Source organism: Corvus kubaryi, unplaced genomic scaffold (genome assembly GCF_017639235.1).
Source record: "Corvus kubaryi isolate FWS band 111438036 unplaced genomic scaffold, C.kubaryi_AGA036_p1.0 133, whole genome shotgun sequence".
Classification (NCBI taxonomy): domain Eukaryota; kingdom Metazoa; phylum Chordata; class Aves; order Passeriformes; family Corvidae; genus Corvus; species Corvus kubaryi.
In genome coordinates, this window is record NW_024580667.1 from 5,831,586 (window position 1) to 5,844,964 (window position 13,379).

A 13,379-nucleotide genomic window follows, 5' to 3' on the forward strand; every position below is an offset into this window, starting at 1 on the left:
TATCTGATAAACTTTTGTCAATGTCTCTGATGGACTATAGATTTTCAGCGTGTTAAGAAGAAATCAGTTCCCCAACAAAATTCCACTGCTTTTGGTTAATTTCCAGTAAGTATACAAGGTAATTAAAGCCCATATCAGGACAAATTTAGCATGGCCGTATCTTGGCACACTATGTCTATGAAAAGTAGTTCAAAAGCAGTGGAAAAAGTACCATTTTTAACATAGTGAGGAGGGAACATAAAAAAATAATTGGTGTTAAACTTGTGAGCAGATAATGATCATCATTTAGATAAGTGAAAAAGGAGATATCTCTGCTCTGCAATGTTCAGTGAAACCTGAAAAAGCCACAGAGCTTTCTCCCCAGATGGCAACCACAGTACTGACACAAATACCACTGTCAATCCCTCGCTGTTCTCCTTTATAAATATCACATGGGTCTAAATATTAGCTGTAAATACACCAACTCTGACATATTGCTCTGCTTCTTCCCAAGGCAGAAACATCTCTTTGAGGAAGATGCACAGGGAAATAGAAAGTTAACCACTAGTTTCCAATCTCACCCAAACTCACGCATGTTCAACCAGAAGTGATGGTGTGGGGTGGTGAGGTCGTAGAGCCCCAGCTTTGGGCTGGAAGAATACAAACAATGGCTGAAGAAGTGCTGTGGCTGGAAGATGAAGAGTTTGGCCTTCCCTGGGAAAAACATTCAGGATTATAAATTTGGAACCCAGTAGCCATTGCAATCTAAAATGAAACAACTCCAAAACATTTGGCATTGATTATGTGGCTTCCAGTTAATGACTCTAGCAACTAATTAGTGCGTCCAGTGGAGATGATCATCAGCTGTGGGTGCCAGAGAGGTCAGCATGCCTAGAGTGATCTTGCAGCAGTTTCTGCTTGAGGGGGTGCAGATCATAGGTATGTTTTCAGTCTAGAAGAAAGAAATTAAACCACCCTGGACTTCGTCAGAATTCAGTACCCAGTTTTTTGTAGGATTTGATGAGTGATTCACTTTTCAGTGTCATGTAAGAAAAAAATAACACCATATCCCCTTATAATTTAATTATAAAATAAATAATCCTGAATATCAGGTAGAAAACTATTGACACTAAGAGTAGAGAGGGCCCCTTTGCAAATGCTTATATTTACTCTCAGCAACAATTGCTTAATACTTTTGACTGTTACCTCTGAAAAATGCAGCATTTACTAACATATTTATTCTCATGAGAAGGTCAAACAAGATGCCAAAGAAGTGTTTCGACTTTGGAAAAGTGATAATTACATTTTGCTTGTTGGTAAAATACCTTTGGTGACACAGCCTATTAAGTTTTAAGAACTGGCCTGAGCTACACAAGCAAATGTTTTTTGCTGCTGGAAGCAGCAGTAGGTCATGTATAGGGACATGCTGATCAGCTCTGCTGGCAAACTAGGTATGTTTCCAAGCATCTCAAATACAATTGTTCAGCTAGCAAACTAACCAGCAAATGGAACCCAACAAAAAAAAAAAAAAAAAAGAGGTCTGAGTAAGGAGACTTAACAGGTCTCTGCCCACTTTCCCCCTCCTGGAGTTGAACTGTGGTGGTAATCCCTGACCAATTTCCATTTTGGAAGGACTATAATTTAAAATTAAAAAGCAAAACCAAACTAGACTTCTGAAGATGTTGAGGAACAAGGTGGAAGAGTTCTGAGAACAGGGAGGTGGAAAAGGGTTGTGCATATGTAGTTGCCTCCTACAAAATGCCAGTGGGGCAGTACAGGCTTCTGTGGGGTAATTTGCCACATGTACAAGCTGGACTGCAGCTGCTGAGCTCAAATGACTGACCAACACCTGACTGCAAATGGAAAAATGGATTCCTTTTGGACCTGTTAAAACTGTAATTCAGGGGACAAGGGAGAACTGTTATCCTTCATTTATGAAGCAACTCTTAAAAAACTTTATTTTATGCTATATAACCACCACACTGTGTAAAGGGTTGCCTACACTAAGGGCACACCTGGCTGAGAACAGCCCATATAAACCATGGAGAATCACAGAATCATTTAAGTTGGAATCATTAACCCAGCACTGCCAAGTCCACCACTAAACCATGTCCCTGAGTGCCACATCCACATGTCTTTGAAATACCTCCAGGGATGGTCACCCAGCTGCCCAGGGCAGCCTGTTCCAATGCTTGACAACCCTTTTGGTGAAGAAATTTTCCCAAATACCTAATCTAAGCCTTCCTTGGCACAACTCAAGAAGTGAAAATCATGACATGGCAAATGCTGATATGAGAGTTTGGTTGGCTAGGCTTTGTGGATTGAGTCCTTGGAGATGGGAGTCCTGGCTGAAACAGGAAATGAGGACCTGTTATCCTCTCTCCTGCTGTCTTCAGGATAATTGAATTTCATGTCACAGATGCCCCTTTTCATCATCAATTTCTCCTTATCAGAAAAAAACCTGCAAGCCCCTGTGTTTCAGTTAACTGCCTGATTATGAAGGAGATAAATGGGGTAGAGCTGAAAGCTCTTCCTCTTCAGTCCCTGTTAAGTGGCAACTAAAAGTGAAGCAGAGGAAGAACTGCTGTGAGGATCCCTTTGGGTGTCCAGACTGACATGTGGGAAGCTGGTAAAAATGACACAGTTCCAATGACTTGACAGCATGTCTGACTTATGGCCTCACACTTGTTTCTTGCCTACAGACTGAGTCCTTGGGAGTGCAGGGTTGGTCTTGTTTTTTCTCCAAACAGTGGTTTGACAGCAACAAGCTGAGATTAGGCTTTGGAGGAATCAGCATGTAAACACTGGGAGATTAATGGCCAGTGAATTGTAGCCGTATGGACAGACAAATATTTTTTTTGTGATTGAAATCCCGTGGACATTTGTGAGAGGAAGCAGCCCCCAAGTGCTTGTCACTTTGCACCATGCAGCTGTATATTTCAGTGGCAGATGGGGCACTCTGCACTGGTGATTTAACACCAGCTGAGGCCTTCATCTCTCTGGCATGTCTTTGCATGAGTCTTCAGGGTCAAACAAGGATCATGGGCACCTTGGCTTTCAAAGTTCAAGACAAAGGTGTGCTCTGAACTGCACCCAAAACTCCTAGATTTTAAGCCATGGTGGCCACACCAATTTATAAGCAGAGAAGGCACTCCATACATAACACTGATGTAACAGGTAGTGATATAGTTGAGTGTTTGCTAGGGCCACTGATCCTAATGCATTGGTGATGAGAGTTTTCTAACAGGGTATATCATCAAGATAATTGGGTGTCTGGGACCATTCACTCCCCAGGGAAGCCACAGGGAGTCATCTCTGAACTCTGAGCAAGTCACCTTTTCTCTGCATTTGTTACTTCTCCTAATTAAAAAGAAACAGAAACAGCTCAAATTGCACCTTATAGGTCTTCCATAAGAACAAGTAAGAGACAGGAAGAACTCTTTTTTGAGATTATTACAACAAGCCGTGAATAAATTTGTGATTTATGTTCAATCACTGAAATGCTTAACACTTAAATCTCTCTAGTTTTTGTACACAGCCCGTAAGATAGCCAGAGTACACAAATGTAGTGAGCTCTCCCTGCAGTGCTGCAAGGATTTTGGGTATCAGGGCTTGATGTTTTGGGATAACTTGGCCACTGACTGCTGTCTGCTACAGGCTGTTCTCTACCAAATTCAGGAGACACCCCATCAGTAGCTCACCTGTCCCACAAAGGCAGATGGACATAGACCAGAAAGGGAGAGATTTTGGTACCTCACTCTGGCAGCCAACCTAAGGCAAGTTCTCCACACCTCTGAGCTGGAGCTGGACCCTAAATAGCAAAGGCATGTGCATCCAAATGATGGCCACTTGGCCCAGCTCTTAAATAGCCATAGAATAAAATCACATGGAGAAGTGAAAGATGTTTTGATCTCCGGATTAGAGAAATGTGCTCCCCTGTTCTGTGCTGCAAGGTTTCTGGAGGGGGAGACCATGCTGCCTTGCTGTCCTCTTGTTTGGTGGCAGTGCCTCAACTGTTTTGAGTGAGATGGGTTTTGTTATTACAGACACCTCTTAAAAGCTCTCCATCTTCACAGCCCATCAGGACCAGCTTTTGCTTCGGCCTTTTAAACAGCAGAAATTAATCCATCTCCCACAGGAGTAGGATAGGTGGCTTTGCATGGAAGGGAGAGAGCCCTGCTAAGCCACTCCCCACCTCTTGGCTGACAGAAGTCAGGGGCAGAGCAGAGCTGATGCCAGGGCTGGTGGTACCAGGAGAGCTGTCCCAAGCCAGGAGCAGAGTTATGTTCATGGAGCTAAACATGTCCTGCCTGCAGGCTGAGGTGTGATGCTGGGGGATGCAGCTGCTTTGCTTCTGAGGCTAATCCTCAGCACTCGTGCAGGATGCCTGGTAGCACTGGGATAGCTTTTTTCCTGGGGTGTATCCAAATACAGACTGTCAGACCCACCCTGCCTGTGGGGTAAGGGCCTCTTTTCTGAGAGCCATTTGTGCCTCCTGCAGAACAGGGGATTGCAATTCCCAGCTCTGATTTGTGGATGTTGTGATGTGGGTGGTTACCCACATTCCCTACAAACCCTCAGTGCCAGAAGCCAGGGATGGTGCCAGGCTGGCTCTGCTCCAGTGGGGATGGGCTGGGGGTTTAGAGAAGCTGGTGTGGAGCCAGTGTGAGCCAAACTGCTGCACAGGGAATTAGCAAGCACTGAGCCACAATGGCAGTGCACATGCAGAGCTGCGGGCTGAGGAAGTGTCCTGCCCACTCCATCCCTGCATCCTACTCTTAAATTACAAACTTGAGCTCAACAACAACCACAGCTGTACCTTTTTCTCTGAACAGGCACGCGCTTTTTCACCTCAGGCACTTCAGGAACAGTGAAAGTGAAAAAATATTGATAAAATACTATTAAAAATACAGAATAGCTACTCCTGGCATTTTTATAGCACTTTTTATCCAAGAATGTGTGCAGCACAATTAGGATCACGGGTTCAAACACTCCAGTTCACAGCAGCTGCAATTGGAGTCAATCATAGATGACACCCTAGTTGCTCATACCATACTTTTGCTGCTGAGCCTATCTACTGTCTCTGCTGAAGGCTGTTTTGAGCTACACTTCAAAATATTTATGTTATTCTTACTGCGTAAATAAACAACTTGAGACTCTCGCTGCAAACCCCTTCACTATCACTGACATTCATGAAAGAAAAAACAAAACACAGACAGAGCTCAGTCCTTGGCCCATCAGCATGCTGAGCAGGCCATCCATCAGATATGCCTGTGCACTGCAGTCATTACTCAATGAGCAAAATCATTTACAGAAAAATCCATGATGCCCAGCCCTATGGCACTGACAGTACTCCAGAGGGTTTAGCACCTCCTGTGCTGCACATCTCATTTAGAAGTGATGTGTTTCACTGGCTGTGGCAGGGCAGTGGTGGGTGACATCCCTGTTCCTTGGGGTAGACAGACTTTGCTCCAGAGGGCACTTCAGGAATCTGCAAGTGTCCCTCCTAAGGAAGTGCATAAAATAACTGAATATCTCAGTGATAAAAGGGTCACAGTCACACAAATATTCAGTTTGAAGTTGTGATAAAGTGAGACTTCAGTTGTCTCTCCAGAATTGTATCTGAGTGTAGAAATCCAGCCCCCAGCCCACTCCTCCTCTGCGAGCTCCTGCTCATGGCTCATGGCAAAACAACTCCAGCAGCTGCCTCCCCTTCCCCACACAGCATCCCTGACTCGGCTTCTCCCAAAGCCTCATGCTGTTTTCTCACTCATGCCCAACACTGGCAGATTAATTGACAGCTTGCTGCTATTTTTACCTTGTAGCTTCTTTGCTCAGCTGTCTCAATCAGCTGCTGCTTAGATTTTCCTTTCTCTGTGCCTGCAAAACAGCAGGCTGGAGGCTTTCAACTCTTGCTCCTGTTCCCCCCTCTTCTTCAAGACTAATACTTGTATTAAATTCAGTCTCTTCTTTCTCCATCCCAAACTTTCAACAACCAAGGCTTGACACATTTGCCTTCTTGTATCTCTCTTCCAGTCTGACCGTGACAGAAAATGCCAGTTTGTAATCCTCACTCGCACCCCAAGCCAAGAACAGAGAGACGAGCACACCCTCATTTCTGAAGACGCCAGCTAAGAACCTTAAAAAAGCTGAGGGAAGCAAATGATTCAGCAGTCACAAGAGGTCTCAGTAACAGATGGCAGACTAGACAAGCTCGCTCATGTTTGCTTGCACAGCGAGGCCTTTTGTGACAGTCTTCTGGAGGGGCTGCTTCCCGTGAACAGCAGGACAACGCTGCAACGAGAGCAGCTCCTTTGTGCATAGATCTTTATAACACCCACAGCTGCCTGCGAGTGGTTTTCACACTTCTAGCTTAAATTTTGAGTAGGTAAACATGCTTTTGATAAAAATTTTTCTTGTCAAGAAAATGTAATTTAGTTGTTCTCACAGTTGTACTCCATGATATTTAATTGCTAAGGCTCTTTTCTCAGGTCACACTTAAAATCAAGCTGTTTCAAAACAAAATGCTCCTATGCAGATACATATTTTAAAGAATGGCTTCATATCCTCCATCAGACAAACCATTAATAGGACTAAGAAGTCAGTGGTCCCTACCTTTTCTTCTTTAAAGAAACAAATAAAACAGAACATGATTTTGCATAGCCTCTAGACAACAATAAAAATAGCTTTTGGATGTTGAACAACACCACACAAGTTGTGTGACTAGGAGTCAGCTGTAGGATTAGTGGCTTTCTTGTAAGGCTGTGACTGCTAGACCATCATATATCCCCGTTATATCACCTAGGTTAGTAAGGAAGAATAAAATACTTCAGTAGCTCCTGAAATAATGGTTTCTTTCAGGTGCACAGTTGGTGCTAACTCTGGCCTTTTTCCTGCCTAAAGATCTTCTGTCTGCTACAATTTCACTTTCCTTCCCTCCTGTGCCAAAACCACTGCCCTTAATTCTCCCAGAACTGCACAGCACACAAGGTGACCTCATGTATGTAAAACTCATTACGGACTCTCATTGGAAATCTCATCCTCCACCAGTGTCTAAAAATGAAAGTTCCTTTAATAAATGATATGTCAGCCACAGGATAATATTCCAAGCTTTCCCTTCCATGTGCCCTTGCAGCAATGCTGTAGGCATACCCATAGGTTTAACACTTCCAACCTAAAACCAGGCAGATCATTTTCTTCTAATCTGGGATGCTAAAGGTTGTTTCTATCTCATTGTGGTTATACACCTGCTGTTACAATCCTGTGAAAGAGTTGAGAAGTGGCACACTGCTCTGTAAAGTGGAATTCCTCTTGAGCCATGTTACAGAAAGGGAGGTTTGAGTGTCTCTAGCTCCATGCTGCAGAGCTCCAGTTCTCCTGTCATTGTTCTAATGATGATTTTTGCGCGTATGATCTATGCTAGAAGAAATTTTAAAAACAAGTATCAGCAGATATATTTGTATTTATAGTTCCTATGTAAAATCATACATGGTTTTCTTCTATGCATATGAAATGGGTGTTTTCTAAGTTACACAGCTTTACTGCTTTACAAACAAGCATTTTTAGGATTTTCTGAAGGGCTTACTGTTCAGTGACCCATGAATGTAAAGAAAAGGTCAATTTGAAATGTTTGCCCACTTTTAAAAATACCCTATCTTTGGAGGCAAAGGAAAAATAAAACCAGATCAGAAGATTATGTTAGGAAGTCCTTAAAGCCTTCTTTTATTAATCATCTGATGTACAGTTTTAGGTAGAAATGTTCATTGAAATACCTTGATTATAAAAATCTAACTTTGAGGTCAGGTTGACTTGGTCAACAAAACATAAGCCACTCTTTATGTCTGGGTAGGAAAAAGGAGCAGAACAAATTCAGTGTGTATGGAGGAGTGACAGATGCCTCTTTTAGAGGAGAGAGGAATTAGACCATGTGTTAGGTTTAGGTTTTAGGGCTAAGATGAAAGGGACACGACCTTTGCCACACTGTCTTGACCCAGCCCTGCATATATCCTGCTCAAGGTAGGATTTTGATGACATTTCAAGATAATGAAAGACACAGTTTTAGTGGGGGAACAGACTTTCACCTTTCTAATTTCCCTTGAAATGAGCAGTGTGAATGTCTTGGGGCAGTACACAGGACTCACAGGCAGAGTTCTGTGCAAGCAGTTATGTGTCTAAACACTTGGATCAGTTTACATGCACAAAAGAGTGTTATAGCTGTCCCTACCTTTGCTCCTTGGGAAAAAATAGCTTAATGGGGTGTTGTTCTGTTCCAGACACTCATTCCTGTGTGGATAGACCAAACATGGAAAATTTGACTACTAAAACAAGACTGCTAGAAAATTAGGAGTCTGTGAAAACAGGAGCTGCATGTTTAGTGGTTTGCAGTCTTTACTACAGCAATTGCAGTGGGTGACAACGGTAATGGTTAAGAAATACAGCCCAACAAAAATTACAGCATTTTCCAGGGGTGACATGAGACATAAAGCTGATAAATAATCCTGTAGGAATCTACTGCCTGTAGTGTTTTACTGCTATTATGAAACAATATTATTCAATAAAATTTAAAGGCAGGGCTATTAATTTGCAAGGCAGTGTATTGATATAGCTTACACTGATAAAAGTCAACCCAAAAATCTGTGTTCAAAACCATTTGGATTAACCTTTGTAATTAGTCATTTACCATGACTACCTCTAACCTAGATACTGCTGGCTTAACCAATGTCTTTAGGTGACCTCTTCTATTAAAAAACTTCCAACAAAACAATTTTCAGAGATAACCAAAGATTTTATAAGCAAAGACACTTTTTTCAAAACACGTAAATTATTCATATTAATTCATGAAATAAAAATTGAAAAAAAATTCAAATAAAAAAGGTTTGCATAACCATGAACACAAAAAATAATAAATCTCTATTTGAACAGCCACCAGAGGCTGCTAGAGACCTAACCTTGCACCCCTTGCCCTCCCCTTTATTACAAGTTTGTTGGTCTCCCTTGCAGTGTTACTTGTCTTCAACAGCCAGAAGGTCTGTAGTGCCCCTTTTTCCTATGTGACAACTAGATTCATAATTAACTAACCCTATTTTTCTGGAATAGCCCTTAAACAGACTTTCCTAGAACAAGAATGTGAAATGTGGATTAAACTGTGCTTTGAACAATGCCAGTTAAAACATAGCTGTCCTAAATGTGTGCAGCTGAGAAGACACTGAAGTCCTTTGGCCATATTATTATTTTTAAATCATATGTTAAAGTGTGCAGGATATTTTACCAAGGAGATAAAATTTCTACCCCAAAGACCTTGCAGTCTCACAAGATCTAAAAAGACTGAGGTACATTGGCTACAGGCTAAAGGACTCATTTGTTGAAATTGCATGGTAATGCTAGAAATTTTCACATATTATTAAATACTCTCCAGTCCACTGTGTGACACTGAAACCCTCCAGCATTTGAGGCTGCAAAGCTACTAATGCTTTTCTCACTGGGAAGGGTATTGGGGAATATGGCTATAGCAGGATAGACTTTTTTTCTCTTTCCCTCTGTACTCTTTCATACTCCCTAAATCCCATATTCAAATGGATGGAGCATCCTCTCAGGTTAAGGTCAAGCCACTCACATTTCAGATAAGAAGGTCTAAGACCTTGGTCCGTCATGACAGCAGGACAGACAAGGCTGCCCCAGCCCCACTAAACTCTTCTTGGTTTGGGCAAAGTTTTGGTGTAGCTTTAGGGCTGCCAAGAAAATTTATTTGAGGAATGCGAGTAAAGGGTGGATGGCCTCTATGTTGTTGCCATGATGGAGAAAGAGCAATAACAAATAGGCTGAATGGGGGATTGTCATACCAGAAATGCTACGTCTGACCTTAGGTTGGTATTAGTGATGCAGGGAGGTGCTGGTTCCTGAGAATCATCACTCTGAGTCATATGCTGCTGACTTCTGTTTATCTAAGAAGTTTTATAGCTGCTAGATTTTAAGCTGCTGGTAAGAATCCACATTTTTTATTCCTTTAGATATAAGTAGATATATGCAATGATACCTCAGAGCACTGTTTTTAATGATGCTTTAGAGCTTTCTTCTAAGCTTCAGAACAGTTTCTGTATGTGTATTACAATAAAATAATATAACTAAATAACAGCAAATTTATTGAAAGTGGCATAGTCTAGGCTACATTGTTAGCATAGCTTTAAAGTTTTTTACTGTTGCTGTAAATGTCATGTTTTTCTTCTAAACAGTTTTCATCCAGATCAATGCAGAATTACAAAATTTGATTTTAAACAAACAGTGGCAGCACTTACAGTTAGTCTAAACAACAAATGACAATAACAACAATAAAGCATCGTCTGGCAGGATGTGATACAGGTTATGCTCATATACCACCAATGACTATGCATCAGCATAAAACCGTCTGCTCTCCTGCTTCAGTTCATAAAAACTTAAAAAGAATTAAGTCTACCAACTGGATTTTTACTAGCTTGGCTATTGAAGTCAGAAAGCAATAAGTGTTATTTATCTTAGGAATAGAAGAACCCAAAGAACTTGATTTAGGCAGTTGAATAAATATGAGTATGGAAAAGGGAGAATATACACGAAGAGCACACACAAAATTTTACCAGGTAAAACCCTGTTTGGAGAGACACATCCTGAATAAAAGCAATAGCAAGTTACAATGTTGGTATCTCCTGCTCAGTTGCCCCTTCTGAGACCACCATCAGGGATTTGCTGATCCCTGGGCAGAGCAGGGACTCCAGGTAAGGAGCACAGAGCAGTTATATTCCCCAGGAAGGGCCAGGTGGGGATCATTGGTTATTAACAATCCCACTGGGCCTGCCTAAAATCAGAGACCCTCCTGCTGCCCAAGGAAAATCAGCAATGTCTCCATTATTCCTGGCAGGGTGTTGTCCCACCAATTCTTTTAAAGGAGTTTCCACAACTTTCTCAAGCAACTGGTTCTAATTTTCGCCCTTAGAAACCTTCCTTGGTGTTGCTTGGGAAGATGTTCTCTTTCACTTGGGAATGCATCCTCTTGCCTTTTAAGCTCGTTATTTTACCTTCCCCATCTGAATGTGGAGGTGATTCCCCACTCCTCTGAAGCTGCCTTTTACACCTATAAAGACTTCTGTCCCTCATGTGATTTTTTTTCTTTCCTCAGAGCAAACCTTCTTCAACTCTCTGGTTAATATCTCCTCTAATCTTTGGGCAACTGCTCAGAAATGTGAAGCTGAAAACCTGAAATACCTGAGCTGTGGCTGTATCAGTACCAGGAGAATCTTTTCACCTGACATGCTGGCTTGACATTTTTCTCTGCATCCGAATCAGCTATTACAGCAACCTGAGGTTGCTGATCAGAATTTGAGTCAAAAATCACCAAATCCTACAGTTTTGCAGTTCCCTTATGTGTATTTATGTAGCTATTTTCTCTAAATGTAAGACCCTGAATCATACTTTTTCATATAAAAGTCTCAAGAACATTTTGATCTCTAAATCTTGCATTCAGCAGAGTGGCTGATCCCCATTTAGTACAAATAATCTTTTTTTTTTTTTTGTATAGTCTGCAAATTTAATTTGAATACCCTGTCAAGACATCTAGAACACTCAAGAACTCCAAAGAGTCTGTTCAAGATAGCCTTTCATTTTGGCAATGGGTCATGAATAACTGTGGTTTGATTACAGACTTGCAGCTATCTTTGCTCTTAGCCTCTTTTGGTTCCCAGTTGGAAGATGAACATGTCATTCAAAACACTGCTAGAAGCCAAAATATGACATCTTTTGCTTCCCTTCAATCACAGTGTTTGCATGTCACATGAGGCAATTAGGATTGGCAAAAGAAAGACTTGTCAGACTAATCCATGTTTCCTTCTGCTTCCCCCCCCCCCCCCCAATTCTGGGTAACTAAAAATAGTTGGCTTGATGATTGCTTTCCCTACAATTTTTCTGGAATTGAAACTCAGCTGACACCTTTGCAACTCTCTGGCTCTTTTCCCTTCCTTTCAGAAGTATGGGCACTGCATCTTCTTAAAGAGGGTCTGGCATTCACCCATCTTTTGCAAATTCAATACGATAATTACTGATGACTTCTGAGGTTCTCATCAGCCAGATTTGGAAGGAAACCAAGGGTGAAGTTTATCATAGTAAGCAGATATTAAATATAGTTCTTGTCTAACCATTTCACCTGAGGGCTGAAATCCTGCCTCTTTTTCAAGCCATTTCCAATACTCACAGTGAAATCAGTTCAGGAATCAAAGATTTTTTTCCCCCAATCCATCATATTCATTTTAAATGCCTTTATGAAAGAAAGAAGAGAAAAGAAAAATCTAGTGTTTTATAATGACGAGGGAGAACAAAATGAGATGGCTGCTGCATTGTCATTTCAAAACAGAGAAGAAATTGTCATGACAGACACTTTTGTCTTTCATTGTGCCTGCTATTCAATGCACAGGGGTCAGACTCACTCCATTAGAAGAGAAAGAGGCACTACTGAATGAGTCATGTCTCTGTTCTCACAGTGAGATGCTCACACTCTTACTGTGCAGTGAAGCTCTTTGGTTGTCAGCCTCAGTAATGCTGCCTTTTTTTTATGAATATTGTTCAAACTTCAACCATCCCTTCTGATTGTTAATCACTCAAAACCTGATTTTAAGCCTTCTCCCTGTTTCAGCTGTGCCAATTTTCCCTGGAAAGATCAAGTATCTTTCTGCATGGGGCTTATCTTCCTGAAAAATTTCTCTTGGTAGATATAGTTACTGGAGAATTTTTCAGAAAAAATGGTTTTGAGAAAAACCAGTGTATTAAAAAAATGTGTTACCCACACACACACACACACACACACGTTTAGACAAAAAGCCCTATATGAAAGAGTTTCGTCCTGAAAGAATACTGCAAAGGATACAACACAGGCTGTTAAATGGGCAACTTCAGCTCTTGCAACAGCATTTATTTAAATACATTAAACACTTCAAATTCCCTTTCGGCACTGCAGACCCAAAGACCTAAACAAGTACTCATTTTAACAATGTTCTTGCTCCAAAGAATTTTCCGTTAATTGTTGTTTAAAAACTGCAGAGAAAAATACTAGAGGAATGCAGACACGTAGGAAAAACTCCCCTGAGCTTGCTGGTTGTTACAAGTAGTTCACTCTATTGTTTATTTCTCTTTCCACACTTGCCCTGGGATAGTGTTGGTCTAGATCCAGCAGAACTTTAAAAAAATATCTGAAAACACTTTCAGGATATTATTTTTCTTCTGCACTGAGCGTGGGTGGTGCCTATGCTCACATCAAGCTCAGAAGCACAAATGGACTCAAAATTACACACTGAAACAGGGTGTAGCATGCAGTGTCCATGCAATAACCCTCACTACATCTGAGTTGGGTTCTCACCAGTCAAAAAACTTAGAAACACCCCTGC